The sequence below is a fragment of the Nyctereutes procyonoides genome, unplaced genomic scaffold, assembly GCF_905146905.1.
Source record: "Nyctereutes procyonoides isolate TBG_1078 unplaced genomic scaffold, NYPRO_anot_genome, whole genome shotgun sequence".
NCBI lineage: Eukaryota > Metazoa > Chordata > Mammalia > Carnivora > Canidae > Nyctereutes > Nyctereutes procyonoides.
This window is the reverse complement of record NW_026575135.1, coordinates 64,563,324-64,575,935: the sequence shown is the minus strand read 5'-3', so window position 1 is coordinate 64,575,935 and position 12,612 is coordinate 64,563,324. Positions and strand designations below refer to the sequence as shown.

The 12,612-nt window shown below is 38.1% G+C and overlaps 1 long non-coding RNA gene across 1 annotated transcript in view; it reads left to right on the top strand.

Moving 5' to 3' along the window:
* Positions 1 to 10,607, top strand: part of LOC129495084 (uncharacterized) — a 31,921-nt gene extending 21,314 nt beyond the window's left edge. Inside the window, exon 3 of the long non-coding RNA XR_008661453.1 lies at positions 10,487 to 10,607. This is a non-coding gene — a long non-coding RNA (uncharacterized LOC129495084). The remainder of the gene's footprint in view (positions 1 to 10,486) is intronic.
* Positions 10,608 to 12,612: the final 2,005 nt, after the last annotated feature.

The following is a 12,612-nucleotide window of genomic DNA, read 5'->3' as shown; positions in this document are numbered from 1 at the left end:
TTTTCCTCTGTGGCTGTACCATTTCACATTCCCACCAACAGGTGCAAGGGTTCTAATTTCTCCACATCTTCATCAACACTTATTTTTCTAGGTTTTTTAAAAAAATAATGACCATTCTAATAGATATGCAACAGTATGTTGTGGTTTTGTCTTGCATTTCTCTAATAATTAATGATATAGAGCCTTTTTGTGTTTATTGACTGTGTTATTTTCTTTGGAGAAATGTCTGTTAAAGTCCTTCACCTCTTTTTAAATTGGGCTTTTTGTTGTCATTGACTTAAGGAGTTCTTTATATATGCTGGATATTAACCACTTCTCAGATGTATAATTGCATATATTTTCTTCTCTTTCACAGGTTGTCTTTTCACTCTGTTGATAGTATCCTTTGATGCACAAAAGTCTTTAATTTTGCTGTAGTCCACTTGATTTTTTTTTTCTGACTCTTTCCCTTTTCATTCTAAATCTCCTCACAGTATTTTTATCCTGATGGAATATTGTTGGTTGCTTTATCCTGTCCTCAAGCTTCACTGTATCGACCTTTAATTAACCTCCCTGCTAAATATGCTTTTCACTCCCTCAGACCCTGAAGTCCAGCTTGGAGTGTCTCTCTATATGGAGGGTCCACCAACACACTGTGAGGCTAAGGAGCCTCATATCTGCATACTGACATTTACTATATTTTCTCCCAAATTGCAGATCTGTTCTGAGCAATAACATTTTATTTGGTTTGCTTGTGGGCCTCAGAATCCCATCCTTTTTTCCACCTATTTCTTCACTTTTTGTTGGTGCTTATATTTTCTATTTGTGCATTTAGTTTTGTCTCTGTTGGTGTCATCTGAAAAATTAATAAGCATACTAGACACCCTTATCTAGGTCAGGATTTTTTTAAACTTCCTTCTTTAAAGCAGTTGAACCCCCTTTACAAACAAAAGCTGAAGTGGGTTGTCAGCACAGTTGATAAGAGCAGAGCTGCTCTGTTTGGAGCAGGGGATAGAGAGGTTCGATTTGATGCTTTCCCTCCTCTAGCTTCTAGGCTTTTCTTCAAACCTAGATGGAAACTTTATGGGGTCTACTCAGGAGAGGAGAGCCTACTGATGGAATAGGAAATAGAACATGATCGTTTACTCCCCACTTCCCCAATTCTGCTTACATCAAAGCAATTTAGCTTTTGTACATTAACTGTATTTAGTTCTTGCAACATTCAATTGAAACAACGGGGTTCTCTGCCTGAAATGGCTCTTCAGAGATCCCCAATCTAGCTTCCTGGCCAAATGATAACCCACGTGGAACTGAGAACTTGTAACCATGCTCTTATGGATACTGACCCAGTTTATCAATGACTGCTTCCCATAGGATATTCCAAAGCCCAAGGAGAGTCACCTGGTAAGAAGAGTAGCTACTGAGACATAGGAAACTTAATTTTGATCCACAGAAATTGTTAACTAGAAAGGAACTCAGAGATCACTAACCCAGAGGCTACAGTGGTGTGTTTGGGTTGCATGGCATTTTAAAAATTCATTGCAAACACTGAAACATCAGAAATGTTTGTGTAAAAATCCTGATTCTAGCTTCTCTTGAAAAAAATGTAAGATCTGGCAACATTGAGTCTGTGGTTCTGTATGGCGTGTGATGAACAACGAGGAGGGCTTTTAAAAAATCCCAGTGTCGGGCACCTCGAAGGCTCAGTTGGTTAAATATCTGCCTTGGGCTCAGATCATGATCTCAGGATCCTGGGATTGAGCCTCAAGTCAGGCTCCTTGCTCAGCAAGGAATCTGCTTGTCTTTCTGCCCCTCCCCTTCACTCGTGCGCACGAGCTCTCTCTCTCTCTCTCCCTCTAATAAGTAAATAAAATCTTAAAAAAAAATCTCAGTGTCTACTCTGCATCCCAAACAAATTAAATGATGTTCTCTGAGGTTAGTACCCAGACATCAGTATATGTTTAAAAATTGTGATAAACACATGACAAAAAAACCCAAAAAACACATGACATTAAATTCACCTTCTTACTCATTGTTAAGTGTACGTTCAATGGTGTTAAATGTATCACTTTGTCATGCAACAGATCTCTAGAACTTTTTTTATCTTCCCAAACTGAAACTCTATACACATGTGATAGGATTCCTTTCTCTTTTTTAGGGCTGTGTAAGATTTAATTGTATGTCAATACTGCACCTGTTTATCCGTTCATCTGCCAATGGATTTTCACTGGGTTGCTTCCATTCATGGTTATTGTGAATAATGCTACTATGAACATGAGTCTGCACATATCTCTTTGAGCCCCTGCTTTGAATTCTTTTAGATATCAAATGGCAATTTTATTTTTAGTTTTTTGAGGACCCTCCACAGTATTTTCCATTTTAAGATTTTTTTTTATTTTAATTTTTATTTATGATAGTCACACAGGGAGAGAGAGAGAGAGGCAGAGACACAGGCAGAGGGAGAAGCAGGCTCCATGCACCGGGAGCCCGACGTGGGATTCGATCCCGGGTCTCCAGGATCGCGCCCTGGGCCAAAGGCAGGCGCCAAACCGCTGCGCCACCCAGGGATCCCCTATTTTCCATTTTATATTCCCACCAACAGTGCAGGAGCAGCCCAGGTTCTCCGTGTCTTTGCCAACATTTGTTGTTTTCTGTTTTGTTGACATTGGCCATGCTAAGGGTGTGAAATGATATCTCAATGTGGTCTTGATCTGCATTTCTCTTATGGTTAGGGATATTGAGCATCTTTTCATATACTTGTTGGCCATTTGTATATCATTTTTGGAGATTTGTTTATCCAATTCCTTTGCCCATGTTTTAATTAATTATTTGTTTCTTTGTTGTTGAGTTATAGATGTTGCCTTTTGTTTTGTTGCACAGAAATTTTTAAGTTTGATGTAGTTTAATTTGTCTGTTTTTGTGTGTTGTCTGTGTTTTTGGTGCCATATTGAAGAAATATCAACTTTGCTATTCTTAAAAAAAAAAGAAAAAGACTTGTTGATGTTTTTCTTTTGTTTTTTAGTTTTCTCTTTTGCTCATCTCTGTTCTAATCTTTCTTATTTCTCTCCTTCTGCTCACTTTTGGCTTAATTTGTCCTACTTTTCTAGTTCCTTGAGGTGTGAAGTTAGGTTGCTTGAGATTTTTTTTTAAATGCAAATGTTTACTGCTCTATACTCCCTTCTTAGTCCTGCTTTTGCTGTATTACATAAGTTTTAGTATGTTGTGTTTTTGTTTGCTCTTGTCTCCAGATATTCTCTAAGTACCCTTGGGATTTCTTCTTTGACCTATTGGTTGTTTCAGAGTAGGTTTCTGATTTTTCTTTTCTTTTTTTTAAAAAAAGATTTTATTTATTCATGAGAGATTCAGAGAGAGGCAGAGTCATAGGCAAAGGGAGAAGCAGTTTCCTTGTGGAGAGCCTGATGCTGGACCCAATCCTGGGAGCCCAGGATCACAACCTGAGCTCAAGACAGATGCTCAACCACTGAGCCACCCAGGTGCCCCTATTTCTGAATTTTCTTGTTTACCTTCTACTTTAGATATCTTAGTTTCCTTTATTTTAATGTTGTTTAAAAACTTGTTTTAGCCTCTATTTTGCATTATTAAGATATTACATAATCATCTCACTTTGCAACAAATCTTGTCCTTTAAAGCCCTTTGATCTGTTTTTTTATAGCAAGATGAAATGTAAAATTAACTGGGATATAAGAGATGATGATTAAGAAGAAAAAAGTGCCATTACCAAAGTTTATTATTTTATTTTCTGTGATTATTTATTATACAAAAATAAATATGGCCCTGGGATTTAGTGTTAACTATGCATAGTAACTTAGAAATTATTACAAATTCAGCAAATTATCTAATTTAGTAAACTGCCTTAGCTGTTAGAAAGATTTCTTAGGGATCCCTGGGTGGCGCAGCGGTTTGGCGCCTGTCTTTGGCCCGGGGCGCGATCCTGGAGACCCGGGATCGAATCCCACATCGAGCTCCCGGTGTATGGAGCCTGCTTCTCCCTCTGCCTGTGTCTCTGCCTCTCTCTCTCTCTCTCTCTCTCTCTCTCTGTGACTATCATAAGTAAAAAAAAAAGAAAAGAAAGAAAGAATTCTTAGTCATTCTTTTTTTTTTTTTTTAAGATTTTATTTATTTATTCATGAGGGGCACACAGAGAGAGGCAGAGACATAGGCAGAGGGAGAAGCAAGCTTCCTGTGGGGAGCTTGATGTGGGACTCCATCCCAGGACCCTGGGATCATGACCTGAACCAAAGGTAGATGCTCAACCACTGAGCCACCCAAGTACCCCAGATTTCTTAGTCATTCTTATAAAATTAAAAGTTCGATATTATAATTGAAAATAGAAATTATTTTTACTGTATCTGTACATATGTATCCTGGAGTGATGCTGTGGGTTGTGGAAATCCTGCACAGTGCCATATTTTGCACAGTTTTATGAACTTTTATGGCATCATGTACTTGTATAATTTCAAATAAAGTTCAGGTTTGGGTATTTGGGTATATGTCTGTGAAAATACACTTTTTCACATGAGATTTCACAACTACATTCAATAAATATATTTCTATCAGTGCACAATTTTGCATGTATATTTTCCTTCATATCCCTACTTCACAATCTTCAAAATCAAGTTGCATCCTCTGTGTTAGGTTTAAATATTCTTTGTGGTCATATGAATTGTTTTAATCTAGTTTTAGCAATAGAAGGGATATTTTGAGTTTTCATTCAGTGCCCTCCTGTCTTCCCCATATTATGAACTTCTTTTTTTTTTTTTAAGATTTTATTTATTTATTCATGAAAGACACACAGAGAGAGGCAGAGACACAGGCAGAGGGAGAAGCAGGCTCCCTGCAGGGAGCCCGATGTGGGACTTGATTGCAGAACTCCAGGATCACACTGTGAGCAGAAGGCAGACATTCAACCACTGAACCACCCAGGCGTTCTGTCCCCATTATTATGAACTTTAAAAAATTTATCCTCTATCTATTCTGCAACTGCTCCCCTCCCTACTAAATAGTAAGCAAGAAGATTGATAAAGCAGGTTTTAAGGTTTCATTTTCCTTTACCTTAGCTTTGTCCCACACTATCCTCTTAATTCTGATTATTGTTCAGGAATTTGTTAATGAGTGTGTTTGGAATTTTCTTTAGCTTTCTTTTGCTACTCTTTGCCATCTTCCTGCAGCCTTTGTCATGCTTAAAATTCTTCAGGAACAGTGAAATTGTTTTTTCCACCTACCTTGCTCACAGCTGACCCTCCTAATGAGCCATCAGGACATGTTTGGTTTGATGGTATCATTTTTCTCACTTTGTCCAACTTTGTGACACAATGTGACAAAACTGTCCTTCTCAGAGTCTGTTCCATAGGGCATGCGGACCATGCATGTCATGCTATTTAAGTACTGAGTGTGACACCCACATGAGGTCAATAGTGGCCTGCAGGAATGTTCTTACTATATGTCATTTTAAGCCTTTGGGGCACATGAGCCCTGGGAGAACTTTATCCCAATGGATAAACACTTGTTTATGAGATAATGGTGATGATGACACTAAATAATATAAATTAGTAAGAAGTTAGTCTACTGCCCTCTCATCTACCTGTTTTCCCCAACCCACTGGGGTTTGGCTCATGGCAGTGCTGCACCAAAATCTGCCTTTTTCTCAGACCCACCTTCTGGACACCAGAGCAGTTCTGGGCTCCATGGTCAGTTTTGATCAATGGTTCTTAAACATTTTAGGGTTATGAATCCCAGTGAGAATCTAAAGAAAGACATGGACTGTATCTAGGAAAAGTAAACATAAGTACATAGAACATTTTAGAAATAATTACAGTGTCTTCACAGATGTCCCTGAGCTCAGGGACCTTAATGAGCATTATGGAAAGCCTGTTACCTGGGACAACTTAACTGATGCCTAGAATAATCTGGTGAGACTGGTTCTGCATTACACTCATTCTTTAAGATGAGGCAGTGGAATCTTAAGATTCAATAACGAGGTGACACAGGAAGTAGGGAGAGATGCCTAAGACCTGGGACTAGAACCTGGGCAGCTGATGCAGCGCTGGAGATCTATGGACTCCAGTTGGAGAACGCTTGCCTTTGGAGACTTTGATTTAGTTCTTGGCTGAATTTTAATCAGAAGAGGCATCAGGAATTTTGGACCCTTATGAGCATTCTAAATTACCAACGAATTCAGGGGTATAGTCTACAGATCAGCAGTTTTGACATTTCTGAAGAGTTTCTTAGATGTGCAAAATGTTGTATAGCACCCAAGAACTATGGAATTTTAATAAAATCCTCAAAGAGGAGACTTATATGCACATTAAAGTTTGAGAAGCATTGGCTTAGATTATTCAACATCAGCAACTTTGATGACCTATGAAACCCTTTGGAGCTTAAAATTAAATTTTTGGGAATTTGGTAATAGAGCTGATGGTTGGTAGTGATGGTGGTGTTGGGGAGAAGGTGATATATAGAGAAAGGTGAAGTCAGCACTAAATGAATACATGTGAGAACAATATATTGGCAGCTAATAGGTCCCCCTGCTTTGCTGTAACTGTATGGTCTATGCAGAATGTTCCTTTAAAATGATAGCATTCTAGAATCAAGAAACAGATTTATAAAAATGCCATTCTTGCTTGTTAGCCACATACCTTTCAGCAGCACAGGATGATTTTGGTAGTACACAGCTATGGATAGCTATTAAAGTTTCAGAAAGGAAAGCTTTAATCTCTCCTGAATATTTCCTGCCAAGGCACCGTTGCCATGGTAGGTCTTTAAGAACCAGTGGGGATGTGTGACACTTGATGTGCAGGTGTCCTTTGAGCTGATTGCCTATTGCGTCCATTCCTTGCTTTGTGACCTGATTTCTGACCTCCAAATGTTGACTATTCTCTTAGGTCCCCACTTAGCTTTGGTGCCAAGTGCCTTCCTTGGACTGAATTTTCCTCTTGAATTGTTATGGTCTTCAACTGGGTTTGCAAGTAATCCCTTTCTTGTTTTTGAATTGTAGTAAATTGAGCATCCTATGGCTACATGATGGTATACCTAAAGCTGGGGCTTTTCCGAAGTGGTAGTTCCTAACCCTCAAATCCCTCTTATGTAGGGAGGACTGTCTTTTGTCATTGAGGAGAGTCATGATGAAATTATTGGAGCACACACACATACACACACACATACACACACACTTTATAATCCTTTTAGGTACATTCTGGAGTGAAAAAAAAATTCTTTGGAATAGAGGGCTAAAATGAGTAAAAGGCCCACATGGATATGCTTTTTCTTTGAGAACTTGAGACCAGCAAAGATTTTGTAGTTAATTTAATAGGTTCTAGGATAGATATTGGAATTTGGTGATGATGAGTGGAGAGATCGTTATTCAAATGTTAAGAGAGCTATGTGTGCTTTTCTGTCTCTGAGAAGGGAGCGTGAAATCTATTTAGAGATGTAACCATCAGCTGAAAATGAAGAGTCTCTTAAAACAAGCAAAAAAGGCACTGCTAATAATTTTGATTCCTGCACCAAGAGTGCTCTATAAAAGTGGTGCTAAAAATTCCCCTCTTAAAAAAAAATCTTATTTCATTATATTTTAAAGGGCAGTACAACTTCTTCAAGTGATAGAGCTGTAGAGGACAAAATGTTTCAGGATGTTTAATATGGGAATCTATATTTGAGTTAACTGAAATAACCATGCAGGATTGAAATTATAGACATTTATATCATTACCACTGAGGCATATTGGTATTTAGCAAGAGAATAGTATGACCCAAGATGCAAGGAAATGCACATTCTCAACTTTAGACGAACACAAATACCATTTAGTATCTGGATGCTACCAGCCCTGAGAGTTTTGCTTTTCCTTTAGTTACTCATTTGAAACATGCTGTTGGACAAAAGAGTAAATGACATGTAAACTCATCAGCTGGGAGATTATTTCAGAATGAGATGTAGATAATGTGTAGATTAACTTTTTAATTAATTAACCATTGTCCAAAAGTCAGAGCAAACAGCTGCTTGCCATAGGAATAGAGGAATTACTGTGAACTTTGGAAGTGCCACCATGACAACTACCTTGAAAAGATTGTTTAATGGAAGAGATTAAATTAAAAATTTACTTATTTTTATTAAAAAGATTTTTATTCATTCATTCTTTCATTCATTTAGAGTAAGTGGAGGGGCAGAAGGAGAGGGAAGGAAAGAATCCCAAGCCAACTCCACACTGAGTGTGGAGCCCTTCTTGGGGCTCAATCTCATGACACTGAGATCATGACCTAAGCCAAAATCAAAAGTCAGAAACTCAACCAACTGAGCTACCTGAGTACCCTACAAGTTCACTTATTGTATCTGGGAATGCTTCTTCATTGGGAAATACCTTATATAATTAAACTAAATTAAATTAATTCATACTCTTCTGTTCCAAAGAAAAGTCAAGCTACTATACATACTGCTTTCCTAAATTTAGGATAATCCAATGTTGCCTAAAGAGTCAAAGTACATCACCTGAGGACTCATCTGTTTGTCATCTGCTAATATTTTACGAGTGATCACCAGAATCAACCAGATTTTTATAAGCAGTATTCTTCCACAAGGGGGAAAAATCTAGACAGTGGTTCCACATTTCTTGGTATTTGTGAGAAATGTAGTAATTAGAGAAGTTGTCAAGGGCCTTAATTATAGCTCCCACCGTGACTCTTTTACATATGCATATTATTCTCAGTAGTATAATTTGTGAGGAAAGGTTAAGGCAAGTGAATTAGCATTTAGACTATTAATTAAAAGGAAAGAGAAGATCTTGCCAATGAATCAAATAAAGTATTTATTTAGTTTATTTGCTTTCTTTTGCTTGTCCCTTAGACAGGAGGGCAGCACCCACACCGCCAAGCTAGCCTTTTTGTTGGTCTCTTTAGATCACCCAGAAGGTTCCATTTACATATAGAAGGATCTGACAAATACTGATTGTGTCTCTGCTTGTATTTTGGGGTGCTTTGTCACAATGCCTCAAAAACATTTTTTCTGGTGACATTCTGATGGGAATGTCAAGAAAATAAACTATCTCTGATGTTTCTCATGCTGATGTGTCAGTGGCCTTGAAATGGAGAAAAATGAGGTTTGATAGGAAGAAATGGGAGAACTTGGGGAAGGTGATTGTGGAGCGGGACCAAGGGAAACCTAAAACATCACCAAGTCAGAGTGATGGAAAGACAGTAGTAACATTTTACTGGAAGAGAGTTTGAGAAAAAAGGAAATTAGAGAAACAAGGATACATTGACAGAATAGGAATATTTGTTGTCAATATTTTTCATTGAGATTCAGACTTTAAAATATTTTTTTTCTTTTTAAGCTAATATTTGTAAGCACTTCCTGTGCACCTAGTAGTGTACTACATGCTATGTATTTTTATTTTATTATTACATTTTAATGTTAAAATCCTGTGAGGAAACAGTAAAGCTAATAAATAGTGCTCAAATATATGAGCCCTAGGGCTTGGTTGTCTGGGATTGAAATCTCTCATGTGGTACTTACTTGTGTGATCTTGGGCATAGTAACCTTTCTGTACTCATTTCTTCGTCTATAAAGTGGTGACAATACTAGTGTAAATCCCATAAGGTTATGGTGATGATTAGTAGGCTAATATATGTAAAACATTTAGAACAAAGTTGACACATGGAGACACTTAATACATATTGGCATTGTTATTATTGCTATTATATTCCAATGTCATAGTTGAATCTCAGAAAAATCAAGGCACATTCTCAAGATGTCTTAGGCATTATAAACTCCTAAGCAGGAGTTTATAATCCAGGTCAATCTACTTGAGGATCCATGCCTTTAATCCATATCCCATAAGGAGTCAGACCTCGATCAAGATCTGACAGATATTCTAGACCCCAACATTAAGTGGCTTTTTTTTTAGTAAGTTATATTTAAACTCTTGAGCTTTGCTTAGATTCTCCCCCAAAGCAGAACCTGTGACAAGGGCTTGATGAATGGTTCCCCAGAAATACAACTTTTTTTGATGTCTATATTAACTCCTAACTAACAACTGCAACCAAGGGGCACCTGGGTGGTTCAGTCAGTTAAGCGTCTTCCTTCAGCTTGAGTCATGATCCTAGGGTCTGGGGATCGAGCCCCACATTGGGATTCCTGCTTAGTGGGGAGTCTGCTTCTGCCTTGCCCTCTGTTCCTCACTCCGCTCGTGCTTTCTCTCTGGCTCTCTCTCTCTCAAATAAATAAAGAAAATCTTAAAAAAACAAAACAAAACAAAACAAAAAAACAAACCCTGCAACCAAGTCCAATAAAGCAGAGTAGGCATGATGGATTGGAAAGCGTAATACAGGGAAAGAAGGAAGCCAATTCAAAGATACTTTTTAGGAAGATGGCTGGCTGCAGCTGGAGCCTCTATATAACTCTAGTAGAGTTCTATAAAATGTAGCCTGGAATCATTCACCAGGGATGGGGAAAGAGGAGTCCTTATTTACCACTTTCCATCTTCTGTTGATTAAAGGTTGATCCAGGGGTGTTGGCTCCCTTGCACTTTCAGCTTTGCACATGACCCAGCAGAACCCACAATCCCAGTGGACAGAAAGCAAGTGCAAGGCATCACAGCTGAGATATGTCATTTTGTCAAAGGTAATATCTGTGGCATAGCTGGTTGGCATGGCTATTCAAGGTAGATTGTGTGCCAAGGGATTGTAAAAGGTATTTACCACATTCCCTCTATTTCAGGGTATACATGGATTCCATGTTTGTGTATATAAATTTTCTGTCATTAGCACTGGGTTATTGAGGAGATGAAATACGATGTGTATGAAAATGCTCTGAAAAATATAAATTGTGTGGAATATAACACTGTATGTGTTATATCTAGATCTCCAAAGCTGAAGGTCAAATAGTGGTTGAACAATTTTTTTTTTTAACTCATCAGTGTGGCCACTTTTGAAATCAATGACTCTGTCATTTTACTGTAACTGTGTCTGGATTTTAGCTGGGGAAAATAGCCTTGGGAATCCAATAGGGCATGTATAACTAAGTTCCAAATTGATTTGTTGATGGAACCCTCTGGATTGGAGAAATCCAAACACTGTCTGCCTAATGTGTAGTCATTTGGTTACTTGCTATCTTGTAGGCTGTCCCCCTAATATTCTGAGGGAAAGATGAAATAGAGCAGAATAAATGTTTGTTCTCACTAGTGTAAAATCTGAGCCAGTTTGGCACCTCCTATATTTGGTGGAAATCAATCTGTTTCTACTTTTCAGAACGAAAATACATCTTTGAAAAGTTTAATTTTCAGTATTATCTTTCCTGCCTCCTGTTTGAATCCTAACTCCTTTCCTTACTCACCATGAGAAGTTGGTCATATCAGTTATTCTTTCTGGGCCTCAACTTCCTCATTGCAAAATTGAGGTAATATTAGTATTTAATCCTGTGATCTGTGAAGAGGATGACTGTAGTGTGTTTGGAAGAGTTCCTGGGACATAAATGCATTCAATATGTTTTGCCTGCTATTATTATTGTGATTAACATTATCTGTTTTGACACAGATCTGTAGCTTTAATTTCTGAGTGTGCAAATGTAATGGTTATTTTTGTTAATCCAATTTAATGATAAGCTGCTCTAATATAAAGTTTTACAGAAAATATAAAGGCTCTGAGAATCATCTTGATGTCCTGGCTAAGGGATAAGTTAAACTCTTTTGATCCTCTTAGGAGCTCTCTGACATCATGAAAGCCCATCGCCTTTCTAAAGTTGATTTTCTAAACAGAAAATTGATAGCCCTGTCCATATCTGACTTAGAAGCAATTTAACAATGTTTAGGACCTTAGAAAGGAATAATGATTAGGATCTTAGAAAGGAATAATGATTTTGATGATAATGCTGTGTATTTGCAGAGGTGGTTTCCCCTTCAAAGAGCTACATACAAGTGCCTTGTGTTCTTATTCCATGGGTTTCACATGTACCCGTGCAGGAGCTTTGCAGGCACGCAGTATCGATATAACAGATCTCTATTTCATAGACTTATACAAAAGCATGTAAGTGTAATCCAGTGTGATAAAGAGTCTGGCTCCGTTTTTTGATGCTTGATTGCCAACATCTTAAGCTTCATTCCTCCTTCCCCTTCTGCCCACTTCTGGACAAGCTGATGAGAAAGTCTGGATCTTCCTCATTTGATACTGCTGGGAAATTCAAACCACACAACACCTTGTCTGCGCACAAGTCCTCACGTCAGTTTCACCCTCTGACTACCATAAAGACTCACACCAGTCTCCTTTCCTCTTGCAAGGCATTTTCAGGCTAGCTTGAGAAGCCTACCCTGCTTTCCCCAGAAAGCCTCATTATATAAGTAATAAACCTTTCCATACCTTCTGGCTGGGCTGTGTGTCATCAGGCTTGACATTCCAGCCAAATTTTGAGTGAGGGTCTATCATATTTCTTCAGAGTGGCTACAACACACAAACACTAGCTTAAACTGAAAAGAACTAAGATTTTCCTGTGGAAATGGCTGAATCTAGGTCTGGGAAAGAAAAATACAAGAGAAGTCTGGGATATTTTTGTGATGCCCTAAAGCAAGAAAGTGCTCAAAACTAATGGGGTCATGTCAAAAGAATAACAGAAGCCAGGATGAAGGGGCTT